At 44.9% G+C, this 8,859-nt stretch overlaps 1 protein-coding gene across 1 annotated transcript in view; it reads right to left on the bottom strand.

The window, feature by feature from the left end:
- Window positions 1-8,859, bottom strand: part of Iqgap2 (IQ motif containing GTPase activating protein 2) — a 314,540-nt gene that overhangs the window by 167,179 nt on the left and 138,502 nt on the right. The window lies entirely within an intron of this gene.

Raw genomic sequence — 8,859 nt, 5'->3', positions numbered from 1 at the left:
CAGTCTCAACTGCTGTTTCAGGGCAACCCAGGGTTGGGGCTGGCATAGCAGGCCCAGGGATTGAACCCCCAGCTCCTGCCCTTGCTTGCAGGTGTTTTAATCCACTTCACTATTTGGCTGGCCATCCAAGTTAACATTTGACAAATGTTTATGTCTTCTTAATAGTGGTCACTATTTGTGATAGGACTATATATTTCAAGTAATTTATGTAAATTATTTCTAATTTCCCAAATACTCTGAAATATAACAATCATTCTCATTTTTTTTAAAGATGAAGAAAGCCAGGCCAAAAAGATAAAGTGATTTGCGTCAAGTCAAGCAGTTGTTAAGATGCTGAGCTTGGATCTAAAACTCAGTCTCTATATGAAAACCCTGGGTTAGGGGGTGGGACCAGTGATTGGTTATTCTCTAGAAGGAAGAAATCAGTTGTTGCTATGCATTAGCTCAAGGAAGGGAGAAAGGCTGAAGGAGAAAGGAGGAAAACACAGGAAGAAGGAAAAGGAGCAGATGGAATCAAAGTGTTAACTGCCAGGTCGTAGTGTCTGAGAGTGCAGAGGAAATGTCTGCAGAATACAAGCCATTCTCAGGCATGGCTACCCTGTAACCATGAAGAGACAACACAGAAATAATCCTCAATCAAGTCTGAGCAGGGACAGATGAGCACTCTCTGTAGCCCAAAATAACTAAGTGTTCTCCCAACAAAATAACTAAATGTCCAGAATACAAAATCAACATTGTAAAAATCAACAGCTTTCCTATACACTAATAGTGAACTAGCTGAAAAAAAATCAATGAAATGATTCTATTTATAAGAGCTTTAAAAAACACGTAAGATTCAGTCTAACCAAGGAGGTGAAAGACCTCTACAAATGCAAATCACCCAACATCAAGGAAAGAAGTTAAAGAAGAAACAAGAAGATGCGAAGACCTACACATTTATTGACCCATGGACTTACTATTAAAGTGGCCATATTACCAAAAGTGGTCTACAGTCTTAGTGCAATCCCTGCCAAAATTCCAATGACATTTTTCAGAGAACTAGAGAAAAAAAAAAAAAAAAGATAAAACTCACATGGCAGCACAAACAACTCAGAATAACCAAAGCAATCTGAGCCAAAACAGCAAGGCTGGAGACACTGCAAGACCTAATTTCAAATTATGCTTCAGAGCCAAAACAGCCAAAACAGCAGGGCTCTGGCACAAAACCAGGCGGAGGACCAACAGGATGGAATGGAGCCCACGGAAGCAAACCCATGGGGTCACTATCATCTGATACTTGCCAAAGGAACCAAAAATTTAAGCTGGAAAAAGATTTTCCTTAACAAATGATGCTAAAGAAATTGGATATCCATGTGCAAAAGGTTCAAACTAGACCCCTGTATTTCACCCTGTATAAAAATCAATTCAAAATGGATCACAGAGTGAGGTGTAAGACTTAAAACATTACAACTTCTAGAAGAAAGCATAGGGAAAACACCTAAGTCCACTAAGGACAGGCAGAGTTCCGGAATAGGGCTCCAAGAACGCAGGAAATAATAGCCTGAATCAGCAAACGGTAAATAAAAAAGTTGTTGTGTAGCTGGGGAACAACTAAGAGTGAAGAGATACCCTAGACAACAGGAGAAAATCTGTGCCGGCTAGTTTTCTAGCAGAGAATTAATATTCAGAATAGAAAAAAACTCAACACACAAAAACATTAAATAGCCCAATCAATGATCAGGCAAATGAACTTGACACTTCTCAAAAAAAAAAAAAAAATACAAATGACCAATAAATATATGAAAAAATACTCAGCATCCTTAGGCATTCAGGAAACCCAAGTGAAAACTACCTTGTGATTCCATCTCCCCCCATTCAGAATGGCTCTCATCACAAACACAAAAACCAAGAAATGCTGGTGAGGATGCTGGTGCAAGGAACCTTCTACACTGCTGGTAAGGATGTAACTTAGTACAGCCACTATGGAAATCCTAGTGGAGGTTCCTAAAAAAAAATAAAAGTAGAACTGCCGTATGCCACTCCTTGGTATACATCCAAATGAATTAAAGTTATCGAACTACAGTGCTACCTGCATGCCCACGATTATTGTGGTGAAATAAATGTACAGCGGCCAAAACAGCAAACTTGTCTAGGTGCTCATCAGCAGATGGATGGCTAAAGAGAATGTGGTGTACACACACAATGGAGTACTAGTCAGCCATAAAGAATAAATCATGTCATTTTTCAGGAAAACGGAGAGAACTAGAAATCATCACTTCTGCTTAAGTGAAGCAGTCAGGCTCAGGAGGCTGTGGTTCGATCCCCAGATCCTCAAGTCAAACCAGACCTGGCCTGAAGGCATCATGAGATGCCCCCTCCCCCCAAAAAAAAAAATCATCACTTAAGTCCAATAAGCCAGACTCAGAAAGAGAAGTATCATGTATTTTCCCTAACATGTGGAATCTAAAAAAGATGCCATCGAAGTAGAAGGGACACTATAACTGGATAAGAGGAAGTGAGTAAGGGGCTGGGGATGTAAGGGAGGACAGTGACGGGGTAGGTATGATCAACATATGTATGCATATGAAAATGAACTGCAAAAAAGTGTCACTGGGAAAAATGGCACATGGTTGCAAATCCCACCTACTTGAGAGGTTTAGGCAGGAAATTCAAAAGCTCAAGTTAAGCTGGGGCAATTTAGTGACACCCTGTCTCAAAATACAATTTTAAGAAGGGCTGGGGTTATAGCTCAGTATTAACATGCCTTGCCTAGCACGTGTGAGGCCCTGGGTTCAATCCTTGTTACAAAGAATGAAAAAACAAAAAGCCACCAAAAACTCAAATGTCTTCAACTAATCTAAGTATTTCCAGGTTGTTCACTGATGGCGATCTGGTCCCCACTCAATCTTCCTGCTTCCTGAATAAAAATGATCACAACACCAACCTTAGTCTGCTTCTTGATGATACCCGAAAGGCCCCCATATCCCTCAGTCCTTACTGCAACCACCCCACAAAAACCCCAGATCCAAGCTGAGCCCATCACCTCTCCCAGAAGCTTCATGGCTATGCACTTTTTCTCTCCCAAACAGTAAAATAGGCCTAAATTTGTTTGAGCACAGGTGGGTTTCTGAGATCTGAGACTGCTGAGCTATACCAATCCCACCCTGTGTAACAAAGACACCCTGTTTATTTGGTAGTCTTATTACATAAGTAATCTCAGGAAAATAACAAATCCCACTAAGCCTGGGATCCTCAGCCATAAATCGCTTCTCAGAGTTTAGGGATTCTACTGAGAATAACTAGAAAATACACAGTAGCAAAGTATACTAAGTATGTAGCCAGTGTTAGCTATTCAAATTATAGTGCTATGGGACTGGGCTTGAAACTTTACATCAGAAAAAGGTATACTGGTTCATACAGGAAGCACTCAAAGAAAGGGCAGCTATCTCAGTCATATTTCTACAGCAAATGAAACAACTTCAAATTCTTCACTTGAAAATTGCTAGGGCTGGGGAGATAGCTTAGTGGTCTAAGTGCCTGCCTGGAAAGCACAAGGACCCGGGTTCAATACCTGGTATCACATGCTGTGCCAGCCCCAGAACCCTAGGCACGCTGTGCTAGCCACTGCAACTGTGTGGGGTGGTGCATGTCTGTAAGCTCAGCGCTCGGGAGGCTAAGACCGGAGGGTCACTACAAGTCTGAGCTGCATAGCAAGACCCTGTACCAAATAAATAAAAATTAAAAAAACATTAAAAAGGGAATGAACTTATTGAAAAGAAAAGAGTTACTGAGTTGAGGAGAAAGGCAGGGGAGGGAGTACGGGAAAAAAATATATCTATGTATGTAAGCAGGATGGTTTGGACAACTGTACTGTGCATTTCTGCTAGTCTATGGAAAGGAGCAGATAATGCTTAATTTGTTTTGTCTCAGGGCGGGGGAAATGGCTCAGTAGAATAAGCACTTCCCTGGCAATCACAAGGGCCTGAGTTCAATCCCTGGTTCTGCCCCCCCCCAAAAAAAAAAAAAAGTTTGGGGCCAGGGAGATGGCTTGGTGGAATAAGCGCCTCCCTGGCAAGCTCAAGGGCCTGAGTTCAATCCCTGGTTTGGGGGTGAGGGGGAAGAAAAGAGTTGTTTTGTCTCCTTTTTTTTTTATCCCCCCCAAATGCTTTCCCTTTTTTCCTTCTTAATTTCTTATGTATTTCTTTTTCCTTCCAATTTTGCATGCATATATCTGGTACTATGAATAACTGGTTGGAAGGCAACACTATGCATTTTAATAAATACTGTGAAATTCATATTACTTTGTTAAGTCAAATTCTGTACTACCACTTGTAAGATCTGTTTTAATGTTATTTTGTATTCTCCTTAAAAATTAAAAAATAAAGAAAAAGAAAATTGCTGACCCCTGGTGCCTATATATAACTCATTTGCATATTAAAAAATAAACTTCAAGGAGTGAATTACAGCAATCACATCTCGAGTTTATTCATTGGCTTCAATTACAATGAAAATGGTCTTCCAAACAAGCTTAAAACAACATCAGGGCATTGTAATTATTCTAGCAAATCTACTTTTAAAAAGTCCTACATATTAATAATAGATGAGATGGCGTGACTAAAGTCATATGTAGCTAAGGGGTGCTTCTATCCATCTACCTAATTTATCTGTATTTCATACAGAAATACAAATTCCTTTTTGCTTTTAAGTTCTTATAGAAAGTATATGTCGACTGTCCACTGCTGAGTTTTCTCAATGCCAGCAAGCAAGGCTCATCTTGTTTAGCTGGTGATGAGGAACCTCATGAGTCTCTGAGGATGCTAACTCTTATTTCTGGGAGCCTCCTGGAAAGTGCGCTAACTTCCACGATTATCCTAACCTGCTCACCTTATAGATGAGGCCACAAGGGCGCATATCTGCTGAGCTGTCGGGCTCAGGGCTCTGGCCCTTCATAGAACCTGACGGCAGCCCCAAGAGTTCTGCCTTCCCTGGAGCCTCTTGGGCCTTGGCCTCCCTCATAAGCATACACCTCGGTCAGCTGGGCACTGGGTGCCAAGTGCCTCATGTGCAACATTGTGTCTAGTCCTCACAGTGTCTCACAAAGTTCCACTCCTCGGGGAGGAAGCTGTCCAGCTAGACTCTGAGGTAGTGGTATTCTGGTAGTGGTAGTGGTATTTCAAAGCAGGGACTTCGGGAGGAGCTGATCAGGACCAGGTCACAGGGCTGAGGCCCCCAAGGGGCTGAACAGCTTTCTGTCAAGAGGAAGCCACCTGCTGCTCTGCAGGGCAATGCCCTCTGCCACACCAGGGGGTAGCAAGGAGGCCCTCACCAGTGCCAGGGTCACAGTCACACTCTTGGCCTTCCCAGCCTCCACAGCCATGAATGAAATCAATCCCCATTCTTTATAGTCCGCCAGATCTATCACATTCAGTCACGGCAGCAACTCTGACTGCATTGAGCTCCCATGCCTCCTCCCCAAGCACTCTGGCCAGGGAACTCTCCCTGCCTCCTCAGCACCAGCCCCTGCCCACTGAGGCACTTTCCCTGTCCACCAGGGCCTGCCCTCAATGGCCACCACCCACCCCCAGAGCCCCTCTGTGCAGCCGCTGCCTCTCTCCCAGACCCTGCCCCCTCCCTGGGCTCCATCACTATCCACAGAGCCACAGTGCTCCTGTGAAGCTCCCATTCTGTAGTGTGATGCCATGACCAAAGCATCAGTGTCTTCCCCACGCTTCAGATGTATTGTGCGTCCTCTGAGGGGTGGCACCATCTCAGCTTCCCTACCAGCCTCCTCTCTCATGCTGGTCCTCACCACGGCTCTGCTCAGCCCGCAGCTGTGGCCAAGCTCCTTCCTTCATCAAGTCTGTCACCAAGTTCCTCCCACACCCCAGGCCTGGCTGCACAGTGGAGTTTCTCATTTTTGCAGCTGCAGAGGAAACCTCCCCTCACAGCAGCTTTCAGCCTCGGCCCTTGCTGTCCACCCACACCACCTCCATGCCTCCTGCAGGCACTGACTGTAGGTCATGGCTACAACTGAACACTGCCGGCTCTCAAAATTTCAGACCTCAAGGCCAGCCATGGTGGCACACGCCAGCACTTGACAGGCTAAGGCAGGAGAATCATTAGGAGTTCAAGGCCAGCCTGAACTGTGTAGTGAGATTCTGTCTCAAAAACAAAAAACAAACAAAAAAACAAACAAAAAAAGAAGAGATTTCAGAACATTTTGTATTTCTGATTTTCAAATGAAGGGTAATCAACCTGCATGTATTTCTGTCTTGGCATGTGTTACATTTTTGCCCCTATAACTTCACTCCAATGTATTATATATTGGCTTGCAGTCACTGGGACAAAACAGACAACACTCACATCTAAAAAGGGAAGGTTATTTTAGCTCATGTATTCAGTTCATGGTCAGCAGCTGCAAGCTAGGACAGCACAGCAGAGGGTTCTGGTGGAAGAAAGGTGCTCACCTCATGGCTGCCAGGAAGCCAAGGAAGATGGCAGGAGCCAAGGACATAACTACACCTTTCCAGGTCTGCACCCAGTGACCTGCCTCTTGAGATTTTTGGGGGACGCTTCAGATCTAAGCCGTAACAATTACACTAACATACATCTGTCTATTCCAGCAATGGTTCTCAAGCCTTTGTACTACCTAGGACTCTCCTACAGGTGGTGAGAGTTCTGCCTGCTGAGTCACAGGCTAAGGGATTCTGGCTGCCTCAGCAGTCGGGGTGGGGTCAGGTGTCCAGTTTCTGTACATGCCCATCAGGTGGTCCTGCAGGAGGTCTGACCTCAGCTTTCTTAGAGCATCAGCACCAGATTCTAAGCACCTTGAATGTGTAGGAAACACAGCACAGGGGACAGGAAAGGAACAGAGCTTCTGGCTTACTGGAAACTATAACCATTCATCACTCACTTATAGTATGCAGCACGCAGTGACAGAGCACAGGAGGTGTGTATGGTGCCTCCCTTCAGGACAACACTACCTTCACAATACACTCTGGTGTCCACGGGACACAGCAATAGGTGCCACCATGCTTACATAGCAACTGTCACTGAAGTAGAGAGCAGAGATGGCTGTGGAGGCAATACTCATAATTGCAAGGCTTGACCTGAACACCTAAAATATCTTTCCCATCCAGAATTAATGTGGGTGTGTTTGGGGGCCCAAGGCTGGCTGGCAGACTAGGAGGGGTAGTGAGAAGGTGTGGACTACCCAGCTGATGGCTGTCAAGGGTGCCACTGCCAGTACTGCCTTTCACGGCTCAGGCACATAACCTTGTTCTGGGGACACCTCTTCCACCATGAGGTTGTGGTTTACAGCCACAGCCTAGGCAGCCCGTGGTGAGGGCCCACGTTGCTGAGCTCACAGTTCCTAGAGCTTGAACCACGGGATAAAGTCTGGTCTGGCAAGTGCTCATTCCTCCCACAGAATTTTTGCCTCAGTCTCCTGATTTAGCATCCCTTGGAAGGGACCACACGATGGTCCTAGTCCGAGGAACATAAGAGCAGGAAGCTGAGTCACCTACTCATGAAGATTTATTTCTTCTTCATGTTTGCACAAAAAACAAAAAAGGCCCTATATTTTAGGATTGACTACAAATTTCTGTCTTCAACACAAGGCACTCTTAGGGACTTGATAAGAAAAAAGAAAAAGGTCTCTTCTCCAGTGTCTTCACAGAAGGGCGATCTCCATTTGCCCTGTGTTTTTCTGTGGCTCAGCAGCAGGAGGGCTCCCACGCCACAGCTGGCAACACCTCCCTCTCCTCCTGCTGCGCTTCCCTCCCCGCCCCCAGCCCAGCATCATTCTGCACAGCCAGCTGCCCAGCAACAAGGATTACTTCCCTCTCTGGTGACATTTTGTTCATGAATGTCATCGAACTGCAGAGATTTTGTTTAATAATACGGGACGGAGAATATCATTTCCCCTATCTTCATCCCAAAGAGAAGGTGATATGCATTTAAGTAGCAGGATGTCTGATGTCAGGCCAAGAAGGGACTTGTGTTAAAGTCCCTTGGGGTGATGGCCAAGCAGGCCCAGAGCTGATCTGGAGGGGACAGCCACATTGTACATGAATGCTCTCTTCCCACCTGATGTACACTGTCCACAAAGCCAAAGGAAAATCTCCAGCACTTTCCTCTGGAGGGCAGCTGGTGCATGGCTTGGCAATACCCCACTATCAAATCCATGTGGATGTTAGATCTAACAGGCCTAGCTCTCGATAATTACCATTAGGAGAACAATGGAATCAAGAAAAGCTAGACTCTAAAATGTGGACACATGGTGTGTGTGTGTGTGTGTGTGTGTGTGTGTGTGTGTGTGTGTGTACGTGTGCATGTGCATGCATCCGTAAGGCCTGGAGGTGTTACAGGTTTTCTTCCCCATGTGTTTCTGTAAATTTCTAGAAATAGTTCTCAAAAAGTTAATTTAAAAATTTCATGTTAGCTAGTTAGGTCACTGTTTTGCTAAAGCCTTGTGAAAAGCCACAGAAAATGAATCTGTGGGGTAAGACACATGCCTCCCTGAGTCTGAACTTTCTTTGTCAAATGCAAACAATTATTCCTGGCAACTGCCAAGTCACAGACTTTGGATCATTACTTGTGCGGCTAGGCCAAGGGTCTCTAACCCCTGGGCTACTGATGAGTATCAGTCTGTTAGTAACCTGTGCTCTACCTCCAGGCAGATCCTCTGTGACATTAGATTCTCAGAGAAGCACAAACCCTACAGTGAATGGTTCACCTGAAGGATGTAGGCTGAATGTTTCTTATGACAACCTAATGCCTGATGCCAGATAGTAGAGCTGAGGCAATGAGGGTTGCCCTGGGGAATGTAATGATTATGTGTTATGTGCCACAAATGTGTGTGTGTGTGTGTGTGTGTGT

The sequence above is a fragment of the Octodon degus genome, unplaced genomic scaffold (genome assembly GCF_000260255.1).
Source record: "Octodon degus isolate 3935 unplaced genomic scaffold, OctDeg1.0 scaffold00177, whole genome shotgun sequence".
Taxonomy (NCBI): domain Eukaryota; kingdom Metazoa; phylum Chordata; class Mammalia; order Rodentia; family Octodontidae; genus Octodon; species Octodon degus.
This window is presented reverse-complemented; position numbering and strand designations above follow the sequence as displayed.